We start from the raw sequence: 14,888 nt of genomic DNA, 5'->3' as shown, positions 1-14,888 counted from the left end.
TGAGCCCTGGAGCTGCCCAAAGAGGGTTTGGTCTTTACTGGGGATGCAAGTAAGATTTAAAAGAGGGAAGTTTGTTTTATTCCCCTGTCCCAAAACTGTCAGGAATATAACAGTATAAATTCTTTGCTAAGTGAATAGTCAAAGGTGCCTCTTTCTTGACAAATCTTCTGAAAGCCAAGGCACAATAGCACTACTAGAATTTATTTAATTTATTAAAATGAAATATGACTTCATGTAACAGATATGAGTTGTTGCTTTAATAATATATGCTACTGGATGCAAAACATTGAAATATCTCTACTATCAGCTTTTCCATTCTATTGGTAAAATATAACCTTGTGTTAGAATGATCTCTTTTTAATCACAGCATTAGTCAATTAACTGAATAAAAACAGAAGGGACAGCTTAGGTGAGATGATAGATTTAGATTAGATTTCTTTGCAGAGGTTTCTAAACTTGCACGAAGAATGTCATGGTTGCTTAAAAGTGGTGGTGAACAAATTTATTGTAAAAACCTCTCAAACAACATGACTCACTTGTATGTTTCCTAAGTAGTCTGTAGCACAAGGTGTGTGGATTTGCATTTGCCCCTGATTGGACTGAACAGATCTTGTTAACCCTTCTGCATTATGGAAGCACCAATATTACATGCTGGGCTAGAGGGTGTGTATATATACAGGAGTGCATTTCTCTGGGGAAAAACTGTCTTAATATTATAAAAAAAAAAGAGAAAAAAAAAGGAAAAAAAAGGCATCAAGGTGGTGTTAGACAGAGGCAACAGAGAGAAAAACACATAAACATGTCAGCCCTTTGCCACTGTGAATTAACTGAGTTAAAATGATGCAGTGTTTCAAACATGTTTTAATTAAAAAAACCCCAAAACAACAAACAACAAAACAACCAACATCAGCAAAAAGAACCACAAACAAACCAACCAAACCAAAATCTCCAGTTCCTCACCCACAAGGCCTCTTGAGCCATTGCTCCCTGGAACAGCACAAACATGTCAGAACTGGTGCAGAGCTCCAAGGACAAGCACAGGGTGCATGAAGGAATAGTGTGGGAGAAGCACCACAGAGCTGGTTTTATGCACATGGGTGAAAAGTGCACCAAATAAATGCAGATATAATGGCTCTATTTATAGGGGTTTTATTGAAGAGCTGGTGTGCTGGTTTTGGCTGGGAAGGAGTTAGTTTTATTCACAGTGGGTAGTGTGGAGCAAAGATTTGGGTTTGTGCTGGGCACAGGGTTGGTAACAGAGATGATTCTGTTACTGCTGGGCAGGGCTTACAAAGAGAGAGCCAAGGCCTTTCCTGCTCTTGGTACTGCCACACTGGCAAGGAAAGATGGGATGCATGGGAGGCTGAAAGGAGGAATAGGCAGGACAGATGACCACAACTGACCAAAGGGATATTATCATAGAATCATAGAACCAACTGGGTTGAAAAGACCTCCGAGATCATCAAGTCCAACCCTTGGTCCAACTCCAGTCCCTTTACCAGATCATGGCACTCAGTGCCACAGCCAATCTCAGTTTAAAAACCTCCAGGGATGGGGAATCCACCACCTCTCTGGGTAGCCCATTCCAATGCCTGATTACTCTCTCTGGAAAGAATTTTTTTTCTGATCTCCAACTTCAATTTCCCCTGGCAGAGCTTGAGCCCGTGCCCCCTTGTCCTATTGCTGAGTGCCTGGGAGAAGAGACCAACCCCCATCTGCCTATAACCAGAGCAGGAAATGAGCAGAGCACTTGCCTTCCCTCCCTTTTAAGCTTTCTCAACCCCCTGTTAAGGAGCAAGCCACACCTCTGACTCACCTGATAACAGTTGAAGGAGCAGCAGCCAAACCCTTGCAGGAAAATTCAGGCCATATGACATCATGCTCAGTACATGAACTGGGGAGAAGGAGAAAGGCAGGGGATGTTTGGAGTGATGGTGTTTGCCTTCCTAAGTAACTATGATGTGTGATGGGGCCCTGCTCTCCTGGAGATGGCTGAACATCTGCCTGCCCATGAGGAGCACTGAATTAATTCCTTGTTTTGCTTTGCTTGGGTGCACAGCTTTGGGTTTTCCTGTTGAACTCTATTTATCTCAATCCATGAGTTTTCCAGTTTTTATTCTAATTCTCTCTCCAATCCTACAGGTGGGGAGTGAGTGGGTGGCTTTGTGGGGCTTGGATGTCACCTGGGGTTACACCAGGACAACTGGTTTAGTTTGATAAGAATGGAATCCTTGGAAGTTATTACAGGCAATATTAAAGAGGATGAACCTCTCCAACACTCAGTGGTCACAGTGCCCTATGTGAAACACAGATAACTGTGAAAATTAATCTGAGACTGGAGAACATGTTTTACCTTGGAAATAGAAGGGAAACCAACCCGAGCATTATACAAAATTCAAAATTTCCAGAAAAATTCTAGGTTGAAGTGAGCAGGCCTGCGTGATGTTGGGGTGAAATCCAGAGCACTTTCAAGTGAATGGGAAGATTGTCATTGTCTTCACTGGTGACTGCATTAGGATTTTAAGAAACTATAAGGATTCTGAGGAAGGTAAGACTTTCATTATATTAATTAGCTTTCCATTATCAGTTACTAAAATAATTTAAATCTCTGTGCATCAGATAAACTTTTTTTTCCAGTGGCTATAGGAACCAAATATAGAATCATAGATTGTCTCTTTCTGTTTTCTACCCTTATCTGTTTGATCTATTAATGTTTCAGAGTAGTTTATGATTTTCCATAGATCCAGTATAAAACTCAGGAGGACTTTTATGCTGGCCATGGCATAGGAGCACAGCTGACATGCTGCTTTCTACTCTGTACAGAGATATAATGCTCAATAAAAAATAAGGCAGACGACCTTTATGCAGTCCCATACAAAGGAGTGAGAAGTAGGTGCATACTGTATTTCTTACTTTGGAGGAGATTAACCTTTAATGGTGGGTGTGACCAATTAGTTTCACTGAAATGGCTTGTGTGTTGAAATATAAATCTTGCAGAAATGTTTGGAGGATAAGAAATCCTCTTGTTTCTGAATATGTGTTTTCAAGTTTTAATTGCATGGTTTACAGTTACTTATTTCATTCTGGCAGTAGCCCAGTGTTGTGCAGAACTGAAAGAAATCCCAGGCCTCCATGTCAAACCATTATTTCCAATATCTTTAAGAACTTTGTCTATTTTCTGTTAGACAAAATCCAGTTAATAAATCAGAAATATGATGTTTTATTTCAAGTGGTAAGGAAAATAATTTCTGAAAAAAACCCAAGGTAAAAACATCTTTGTGGCGTTTAAACTTGTTAGGAGTAAAAATAGATGATTGTCAAATATTCATCAGTGTTCACTGGTTTCCATGGAACCTTTTTCTGTTAGAAGCAAAATTTTTGGTGTCCTGAATACAGTAGCACTACTTCCCTCATCGACAAAAGGTGTCGCATTTCTGCTTTGCAGTGAGATTGAAGAAAGTCCAGTGTGTTGCAAGAAAATTGGGGTTTATATAAAGCTGTTGCTAAATCTGTCTCTGATACTCATAATCAGTGAAGTAGTTTTTTCTTCTAAATTTAATGATCAATTAGGGGGCACTTTCTTTCCTGCTGATGCCCTTTATAAAAGGTATCAAAATTTCTTTAGCCTCGTTTCATGTATGAACATCTTGGCAACAACATGAAGGAGCTCAGACCCTGTAAGATCAAGTTTGCCCCTTTATTTTGAGAATTATTTATAGAAATGTTGCAGCAGCAACTCCAAACTTTTTGTTCCAGCTGAAGCCTTCCCTGCTGCAATCTCTTCTCTTCCCTTTGCACTTCAAAAACATTCCCCCAATCCTGTTTCTAGAACCACATATTTACATTTTAATTGAAAATTCAATATAATGTATAACATATTATGTTTGAAATTTATTTTTTTTTACTGAAAAAAAGTATTAAGTTTATTAACTTCCACAAACATATTCCTGCTTTGTATCAATGTGCAAAAAAGGACAATTCAGTTCTGGTTAGAAAAGCCCTGCACATGCTGAATGGATCTGTTCTGCTGAAGAAATAATGTTTTCTTTTATCCTAAGTAACAGCTTAAAAGATGGCAACTATAAAGGAATAGGTTAATCCATTATGATGACAGGGTGTGCTTCCCCTGGATGGTAACTGTGTTTATTTCTAATTGAGGCCATTTAGCTCTTCTGAAAATTAGTCGTTATCTTCAGCCATCTAAACACACCAAACTGATTTACAGACCTATGATATTAAGTATCTGGAGTTTCTATTGATTTAATGTCCAAAAATCTGCCCTTTTTATTTAGCTCCTACTTGAAGCTAAACCACTAACTTAAAAACCTCCAGTTTGAGAATTTTGCTTCAGCTCTTGAATACAGATGTTTTTTGTAAACCTGAAGTAAAAATGGAGAAGCTGGGATATCCTGGCTCATTTCACTGGATATCTCAAATATTTCTTTTTTATTACTTTCAGTTACAATCCTGCTCTGATTTAGACAGGTGCGTGTGTTGACTTATGCAAAACATGGCAAAAAACCGAAGGGATACTTCCCAAGGCACAAAACATTGTATGAACGTCTGAAAGGATCAACATATTTGCAAATACATTGAACAGGTTTATAAAAAACTACTCTGAATGTGTATTAATATACCACTAATGTCCCCAGGTGGTGTTCATCACAATTTACGTGCAGAGTTTTCAAAATATCTGTACCTGCAGAGTCAAGGCCAATGTTTTCAGGAACAAAAGTGCTGTCCAAAGTATGTTGTCTTGAATATCTGTCTGTATAAATCATCTATTGATTTACACTAAAACACTGATCTCCATGTGTTTCAGAAGGTTTATTTGCAAGTACTGAATATGCATTTTAAAAGTTCTTTAATTTGAACTGTGTGTTTTAGATATATAATGATATTTAATGGAAAGACCTATGTTAATACAACATTCAGGCTGAAATAATTTAGTGAAATGTGAAAATGAGTGTTTCCCATAATATCAGCATATACAAAATTCAGGATACAGTAGCCATATGTGTTAGGGAATAGATAACAGCAGTGAGCAAAACATTTAACCTAAAAGACAGGGAGGGAAAATAGCTTGTGACTTGACCTAATCCTGCAGCCAGATACTCACACTTGACTACATAAACAGTTCTTCCTATTCTTTTAAATGGATATAAAATGATATATATATAAAGAGGCCTTCTTTATCAGGATACAGCTGTGGGATTTGTCTAGGTAATACACTAATTTTTCAATTTCCATCTTTACTTTTATGATTCTATGAAATCAATCCCATGCAGTAGGGAGATGTTATCCTTGTAGTCAGAGATAATCTCATTGTTGAAAAACTAAGAATCAGGAGGATTTTAGGAGGAGAAGAAGGGGAATTTCTCTTCCATCTGGAAATGGTCTGTCTCTGTGGACTGTCACCTAGGCTGGTACGATGCTTCAGCAGGTTGGGCATTCATCCTGGGACAAGCAGGAATAAACAGCATGGAGATGCTGGTCTCTCTTTTCTGGCTTTAAAGAAGCACCTGGATGACTTCTGTATACTACATACTGGAATTTTCAAAGTGTTGAGGAGAGCCCTTGTGAAATCACTAATCTAAGGCTGCAGAGAAAATTCTGTGGTGCTGGATCTTGTCTGATGGAAACTCATGTTCTCCCCCTTGTATATTCTGATCTGCCTTAAGGTTGGCCACCCTAAGTGATGTTCCTGTCACTGACATTTAACATTTCCTGAGACTGCCTGTGGTTGTAACTATGCAAATTTAATTGAGGATTTAATAATAGACTAGCCACATGTGTATAGGTGAGAAGTGCACATAGATTTGGATTTTTTTGCCTTAATGTTGGATATTTGGGTAACGACTTATCCAAAATTTCTTCAGCTTGAAGAACTTGCTGGTCTGGTTCTTTCTCTTTTCCAGAGAATTTAAAAGTTTAGTAGCTATTCAGCTAGTAAGTGTTGTATTTCTGGTAAAATATGGGCTAAGGAAAAGGCTTTTTGCAAAAGCACTAGTTATTAATCTTGCCCTACTCCTACTGACAAAGAGTGCCCACTAACCTCCACGAGAGGAGCATTAATTCATTGTCAATAAGTATTTTTAGCTGTTCTTTGCTTCTGCATTGAGCATGTAATTTTTGTACCAACACAACTATCAGTCTGAAGTGGTGTGGGTTTGGGAAAGACATTTCTGTGAATTTACTTTTTCTGATAGGAATAGACTGGTTTGACATTTACTGATGTAAATAACAATATTCTGCGTCTAGACAAGCCTTTTGCAAACAACATATCCAGGTTTAGCAGAAAATAAGTCCACCGTAGTTTTCTCTGTTACCTCCACAACACCAGACTTTTAGTCCAGCACATCTCTGATTCAAAACCAGGTATTATTTTTTAAACAAACAAGGGTAACTTAAATACAGTGTGCCTGATTTAAAGCTCACTGTAGTTATTGTGGGTATTTCTATTAATTCCTATGGGCTTTGGAGTAGGTTGGAGGTTCCAAAAGTTTCAGAAACGAGGGAGTAAAAATAACTCACAAATCCTGGTGTGCTTTATTGTACCTTCCTTTTTCCCCACATTTGAACACTCTCTCGTAACTCTTCTCTGTAAAGACAGACACCATCAGGCAGAAATTTAAGAATGCAGAGTTTCAGTTCAAGGAGTGTTTTCAGAAAGGTGTGAACACATTAAGATAGTGTCATGACATGGAAATATCTTGCAGTCTGAACCACTGTTGCCAGTGATGTTACCTGCTATAATTAACTTATCAAAGTGAGTTGAACTCTCTATTCACTTGGACACTTTAGAAAACCTGGTTTAAGCATCAGATTTAGCAGGCAAAATAACTTTGTATTTTGTGCTCATGATGATCTCAAAACAGATGCACTGCAGCATGTTTTAAATTCCCTTTTGCATCTGCAAAGTCTTATCCTTTATTAAAGACTAATCACTTGCCAATTAGATTTGAAGAACATACGGGAACAAATGACCATCTGGAAAGAAAGCACATAAATGTTGTCTTTGAAATAGATTAACCAAATAAACCCAAAATGATAGAGGCATTCTTTGTCTGTGAAAAGTATTCACACACTGACATCGTGCATGTCAGAACTGATTCTGGAAAAAAAAGATCCCAAGAAGCCATCAAGGTATCATTTGTAGTTATCATTTTAATTCCAGTGTGTGTCTTTTGTTGTATGTCTATGACTTCTGTAATAGTGACAGGGAAACCTTATCAAATAGACCATTTTCACCACTGAGATTTAGTAAAAATTCTTAAGACTGGATGGTGGTCATTGCCAGTTTAAGTAGATTTCTTTTAGACATATTCCCAAGAGGGGTAGCTGAAGCACTAGTATTTTTCCATAGGGTGGAGAAAAGATTACTTAAAGTGATATGAACTAAACACACAAAAAGTCATGATGGCCAAGCAAAAAGCAGCAGCAGAGGTGACATTTGTCTGCCCAAGGTGCTCAGCTCAGCGCAGTGTGAGCAGCAGCGATCGCTGCAATCGCAGCCGTGTGTGGTGCACATCGGTGCTGTGGACGAGCTGAGCTAACGTGCTCTTTCAGAGAGAGCTAGCAGAGATCTCTCTTAGCAACCACGGGTGCAGCTTCACGTTACAGCTAATTCAGTGTGACTGGAGGCTGCTGAGAATACGAGCAGTCCCCATCCATTACCGCAGCTGGAACTTCCCACACTCTTCCTTCCTTTCAGTCTGCTGAATGTGTGGCCATAGGGCAAAATGATTCAGCTTTCTGATCGGAGGGAAGACAAAGCTTTAGCCTTCTTTCTCTCTTTTTTTTTTCCCACTGCTTCTTTTGTTTTGTGGATTTTTTTGTTTTTTTTTTTTTTCTGTGAGGGATGACTGTTTGTCAGAGCAGCAAACCAAGCGCTCTCCACTTGCAGCTGTGTGAGTCCAGGAACCAGGGTAAATGTAGGGGTGAGAACCCACAGCTGGGCCAGCAGAGCTGTTTGAAGTGGTCCCAGATAACATACCAGACCTGCCAGTGAGGGAGGAATCAAGTTCACACCTAGCCTGTAGCTATACCACAATCAGTAGCTATCATTACGTGACATCAGATAAAGCTGTATTATACTCAAGCTTAAGGTCAATTTTATACTCTTTTCAGCACATTTCCACATCAGGCTACTACATGCTGCTTCAATTCCAGAGAACATTCTCACAGGAGAGGGCTTGTTATCGTATTCTTTATCGCAAAAACAGGACTGAAACATAAGTCTAAGTGTTTTCTTGAATCAAGGTTTAGGACCACATTCTGCTATGGCAGGACTGTTTCAGAAATACAGTTTATCTGGCTTCTCTGATACATCTGCAATCAGTGAGTCAGAATGGCTTTGAGAAATGGATAAATTTTAAACCATCCAAGTTTTCTGGGTTTTAAAATGCAAAATAATTGAGATCATTAAAAATATCTGAATCTTTCCACATATGAATAGCTCGACAGATCTGTTGGATTTATGATCTCCTGCAATGCTTCTGTTCCAGTGAAATGTGGCCAGAACAAGACTGATTTCTTCTTACTACTCTAAAATTCCTTTAGGTCTCAACATACTTCTAGGAAAGGATAAAGGAATTTGTCCAAATTCAGAACCCTTTAAGGAAGACACCATAATGAAAACACAGAAAGAAGTGTGCAGGCAAAGAGGCAAATTGGATGTCTTGTAGGATAGAGGAAATATTCCCATTTTTGCAAGTGAAAGAATGCAGGAGAACAGGAATTTACATAGGAAGCCCTTGCAGAGCAGGAGTTGAATCCAGGCATTTTGAATGCTAGGCCAGAGGTTCATCTTTTCTTCTTATTCAAGGAAAAAATACACCAGAAAAAAAATCCTGTTTTATTTAATTTTCTGAGATTTCAAAATGTTTCCCATTACTTAAAAGCCAAAAGCTTTTGAAAATTTTTAAGTACAAGCCTAAATATTCTCCTCTGTTTTACTGTACTTTGAATGGCTTGTACAAACTGGAAGTTTCACCAAGAAAGCCTGACCTCTAATTTTGCCTTTCCTGTTGCTTTTCTCTAATCTGCAGGGCCTTTTCTGGTGTATGCCCAGGATACCCACCATCTCTTAGGCAGCATCTTTGGGCACAGACAGTTGAGCAGTGTACTCTTGGTAGGCATTGTCCTGATGTAAATGAGCTGTGGCAGCAAATCCCAACTTTGATATCTCACATCCCGTGCAAGCAGTCCAATCACTGGACCATATGCCACCCTTCTCCTCATCAAAGCTGGGAGCACAGTCTCAGGTGGCACAGCAGGGGCAGCAGAAGTGGTTTCAAGCAATGTTTCAGATACATTCTTTTAAAACTAAAAACTTAAGCTGGAAGATGCCCGTCAAGCTGTGTCAATTAACTGTTCTTAATAAAAAGGCACTGTTACTGACACTGTGCAGGGCATGGGGAGACAGACAAATTGCTGCCTAATTCTCCAGAATAGATCCGAGCTGTGCACAGTCCATATCCAGCCTGGGATGTATATATGTATGGCCAGACTTCACGAACGAAGATTTGGGAAGGGCTCTCCCCACGTGCCCTTCTGGCCTGCGCAGTGGATTTTTTAGGTGAGGCACAGCATGCGCAGAACTGGCCCCACCTTTTAAGTTCTCAGGTCCATCTTCCACAGCCGAGCGAGCTTGGACAGTGACAGTGAAGTCCTCGGGACTGTCACAGCACCCGGTACTAACCGGGGCTGACCCTGCTGGCCATCCGAGATCTGACAGGATGGGATAGCAGGGAAGCAGTTCAATGGACGGGCCCCACTCATACTCGAACTCGGGTCCTTGGGATTCAGAGTCCAGAGTGCCCTCCTTTACACCACGGGACTGCCCCCAACCTGGGATATACGGAGAAAAAATGTTACACCCATCCCTGTTGCATGTCCTTCATACGGGACTTGCCACTGAAGTGCTCCTTTACTTCAGAGGAATTATGGCTGTTTAGGGGCGTGAAATAGCTGTGAAAAGGAAGGAATGTGATACAAATTGTTCTGTGCAGAGCTCAGACCTGGCTTGTCACTGCCTCTGCATGTGCGTCTGCAACTGCCGCTGGTGAAGCCCTGTAGGGGTGACTATGAGTATATATATCCCTGAAGGAAAGCTGTTTGGAGTGCACCTTTAAGAGAAGAGACCTACCTGTGGTGTGTGTGGGGTCCTGTGACCAATGAGATGCTTCAGTGAATGTGAGTGGAAGGGGCTAGCCAGTAATGTCATGACATGTTGGCTGTGAGAGGATATAAAAGGTGTGGATGTTACTGAGAATAGAACTATGAACTATGGTCAATGAGCTGTAAGGAAACTGTCTGTGAAACTCACTCTTAGCTGAATCCCTCCTAGATGAAACTATCTTGAATAAACTCTCTTGGAAACTCTCTAAGTTGTAAGCCTTCTGATCAAGCATTCTGATGCCTGCTGTGCCTGAGCTCTTCTGACCGTCTCTCATGCTGCCCCCTTATTCAGGATAAGGGGACCCCAATAAAGCCCCACAACAAAACCCCTGGATTGTGCTTTTTAACACTCCCTGGATTGTTCAAATGTGCCACTGACTTCAACCAAAGCAATTTTGACCTCATGAATGCAATAAAATGGTGTGTTAGGGGACCACCAGGGGCTGCAGGAGCAGATGGCTGCTCAAACTAGAGCTCGAAGGAGATGATGATACAATTTGCAGATATCATTGTTCCCTGTCTTCTTCTATTTAGAGGACCACTAGAAAAACTAACTGTCTCTCCTCCTACTCTTTCACCCCCTGAGCAAAAAGAATTACTGGGAGATCTTAGCACAGAAGATACAATGCCTGTACAGCCAGAGAGAGTTGCTGCAGGGAGAAAGCAGAGACCAGAAAAAGGAAAATGGCAAAACCAAGCCCAGTTACCAGAGAGACTTGGAGTAGTAAACAGCAGGAAGGTATCAAAACAGCAGATCTCTGAAAATCCTCCACTGAGGTGAGGATTTGTGTGGTTAAATTTGATGGAAGGATTTAGTGAAAAGAGTCACTGGTCTAAAAAAGTGAGAGGAGCGGAAAGTCTTTTAGCGAGGAGCAAAGCTGCAAAATTAATCAAGATTAGATTAGGAGTAAAACCAAGAGGAGTTTATAGAGAAAAATCATAAAAGAAAAAACGATATAAGAATGAGGAGAGGAAATTCACAGGAGGCGTAAAAAGGAAGTTCCTATTAAATATTTCAGGCGAGATCTTCACATTTTTGTGCAACTGGAAACAAATCCAGCACTCACTGTAGACTGAGCCCAGAAAGCTCTCTGTGTCTCTGCCAAGAAATTAATAATATGAAGATTGCACTCTTCTAAACAGAAGAAAGAGATTCTGAAGAAGGCTGTAGTGTTTTTGCAGAGAGAACATAAACCAGAAATGTCTCAGGGTTCATCGCTGTCTGCTTTAAGGGATCAGGAAGAAGGGAGCAATATTATGGACTGCATTAGAACAGCAAATATAAAATATAGTGTTTTCCTTTCAAATAACATATTTTATATCGAGGACACATCATAAAAAAAGAAAAAGGAAGAGATTAAATCCCTGAAGAACTGAATGGTGTTGGAAAACTGTCTGGAAATACAACCTGAATCTGATGTAGACATCAACTGACAACACCATGGTACTGCACAGCAAACTTATAGCTGAAATAAAGATGAAATTTAAGTACAGGGATAAGAAGACCACAAATAAATTTAAAAAAAGTCACAAATGGATTTGATTAAGACTGCAGAACAATATGAAGGAGAGAATAAGAAGTGGAAGGTGAAACATCCCAGGAAATAATAGAGATGAAACTTAACTCCTGTAAGTGGATGTGGGAAAAGGGATTGATTTTTCTGAGGCTGGAAGGAGATGAAGGTGCAGTTGTAGCAGTGAGGCAAGATGCCAGTCTTCAACAAATATATCTCAGGGCCACAACTTCACCCATGTTCTCAGCCAAGAACCTTCCACTGCTCCCTTGAGGAAGGGCTAGCAATCCTTCCCTAGAAGAGGATTGGGAAATTGAACTTTTATCCTTTTTCTGCAGTAAGGAACATATGCATTCTTGTGAAGGTGACAAGGGGAATGGATTAAACAGTCAGGAAATGCTGATGGGGAAGCAAATTCAGGGTAATTGTGACTTCCATCAGCAATTTTAGGGCTCCAATATATAATAGAAAATGCTTTGGAACCAAAAAAAAATGAAATCACTATATATTGACAAGAGATAGAAGAAAACCAGATTTCCAGTGGTTCTTTAAAAAATGAAATTAGTATTAAAATCCTTCATGTTGAATATTCAAGTTTTTATAACTATTTGTAACACTTTAGTTGAGAGAAGAGGAGCTGTGTCTTGGAAATAATTAAATAAGGGTAAAAGAATAGTGGTAGAATGGTAGAACCAATGAAAACTATAAATTTTCCAAGATCTGGTGGAGGGAGGAGGTCACAAAAACTGGAATGGTAGTTTCCTACCATTTTGCTATTACAAGAAAAAAATTCAAACCCCAACCATTTAAAAAGTATGGAAACTTAACCATTGCTCTTCCCTGAGTGGGAGAGGGCTGTGGCAATTTTACTGATTCCATTTGTTTTGTGCCTTAAAAATCGAGTTGCTGGATGAAGGATGTAGATGCTTCTAATAAAAAGGTACCTAAAGAGAAAATGAACAAAAACTCCTGTCTTACATATTTCCTCTTTCATTTTCATTTTCTGTGTCTTTTCAGTTTCCTTATAGTATGTAGGGAAGAGGAAGTTGCCTTCCTGGGGGAATTTGAATGATGACAGATCAGGATAGGTAAGTACTGTCCAGGGCAGAATATTTGGAAAGGTTACAAATTTCTTAAAAGCACTAGATCTGAGTAATATTTGGAGGGTGATGAGACATGATTTTGGAAAATGCAGTTATTATTTCATATGACATACTGCATATTTCTTATAATGTCATGAAGAATAATACATATCCTTCTTTCTGTATCAACTTACCTCTAAATCTATAGCTGTGATCAGATGGTCTGAACATTTCCTGTTAGATCTGATCTGGGAAGTGGTTTGGATTCAACCAAGCTGATATTCATGAAGACTGAAGGTAGTTCCCTTATGTGACCAAATAAAAGTACAAGGAGGCTCAGAGGTGACCTCAGCACTGTCTAGAACTCCCTGAAGGGAAGTTCTAGCCAGGTGGGGGTTGGTCTCTTCTCCCAGGCACTCAGCAATAGAACAAGGAGGCACGGGCTCAAGCTCTGCCAGGGGAAATTTAAGTTGGAGATCAGAAAAAAATTCTTTCCAGAGAGAATAATCAGGCATTGGAATGGGCTGCCCAGAGAGGGGGTGGATTCCCCATCCCTGGAGGTTTTTAAAGTGAGGTTGGCCGTGGCACTGAGTCCCATGATCTGGTAAAGGGACTGGAGTTGGACCAAAGGTTGGACTTGATGATCTCAGAGGTCTTTTCCAACCCAATCGATTCTATGATTCTATGATTCTACAAGAACTAGGGAGTGATTCTCAGAAATATTTAAGAGTCAACGGTAAAACTCACATAAAAAAAATGGAATGTGTGTTTCCAAGAACAAGGATCAAGAGGCATTGCTGCCTGTAAAGTTTCCTTTCTTTAGAAGCCCAGAATCTAAGATAAAAAATATTTAATGAAGGCCTGTTTTGGAGAGCTTAATTTTAAAGAAAGGAGTGGATATGCCTTTACAAACCTAAGCTACCTGAGGAAGCAGCCCATGAAGGTTTAAAGGCTGGGTTTTACAAAAGTTTTAAGTAAAATTTTCATTCCCATATTAATGGGCATTTAATGTGATCAGACCAGGAGGAGATGGTGCTCCTCTTAGAAAGGAAGAGAGGAGAAATGTGGCATGTAAAGTGAAGAGAGCTTATGGCAATGGTTTGTTTTATAGGTTTTTGCCAAGACATTAGCAGATTGAGAAATGAGTATTCTACAAGTGACTGTACAGTCTGAAGTGTTTGTAATCTTACTTGTTAGGATTGTTTTAGACAGATGAATCGTGCACAGTAAAAGGGATGTCTCAAACAGCTGTACTGCTTTGCATGAACCCAACATTTCTCTGCACACCCAAAGAAATGTGCACTCAAAATAGGAGGGAAGAGGAATGAATATTAAAATATATTTCAATATCATATGGAAGACATATTGAAAACATTGGTTTGAGAAATATATGAATGTTTTCTGCTTTATGCAAGAACTCTGTAACTTCAGAAAAGGAAGTGGATCTTACCTCAGATTAATTTAGTTTAACTAAAAAGAGATCATGTAAGACAGGTTGTACCAAGATATGCATTGTTGTTCTTTTTGTATGGGATCAAGTTTTGCCTTCAAAGGCAACAGATCTGTTTGAGGTAAGGCACAAATTTAGACTTCACACATGCAGGAAGGTGAATCCAGAGTGTTGTTTTAAGTTGGAGGCATTCAAATTGATGACAGTAATAAACAATCATTAAATTCATACTAGCACCTTAGTACCATAATATCTGAGAATCTGATTTTGTGATCTGCTGTTTACAGCCTTGCAGAGCCTGGATTTGCTGTGGCCATCCACCTGTTATCCTCCTGAGGGCTGGGATATTGCTCCATGTGACCTATCCATTCTAACAGTGGCGAAGGAGGCTGCACCAGGCTACACCTTCCCTCCACTCTGCTGACTTGTGGCTCTGCTGATTCTCCCAGGAAAGCACCAGCACATGGCAGAGCTTTTGTGTGCATAGCCACTGGGTACCAGAAGGGAAAGACAGAGTGGAAAGGCTGTTCCTGGGAAAAGATTGCTCTGTGCCCCAGCTGGCAGAGAGGAAGTGCAGCGGGGGGTGATTAGACCCCAGGGTGCTGTCCTGGTTTCTGAAGGAATGGCTCCCTCCTCACCCAGCACCAACCCAACTCCAAC

The sequence above is a fragment of the Pithys albifrons genome, chromosome 4 (assembly GCF_047495875.1).
Source record: "Pithys albifrons albifrons isolate INPA30051 chromosome 4, PitAlb_v1, whole genome shotgun sequence".
In the NCBI taxonomy this organism is placed as follows: Eukaryota; Metazoa; Chordata; class Aves; order Passeriformes; family Thamnophilidae; genus Pithys; species Pithys albifrons.
Note: the sequence above shows the minus strand (reverse complement) of the source record.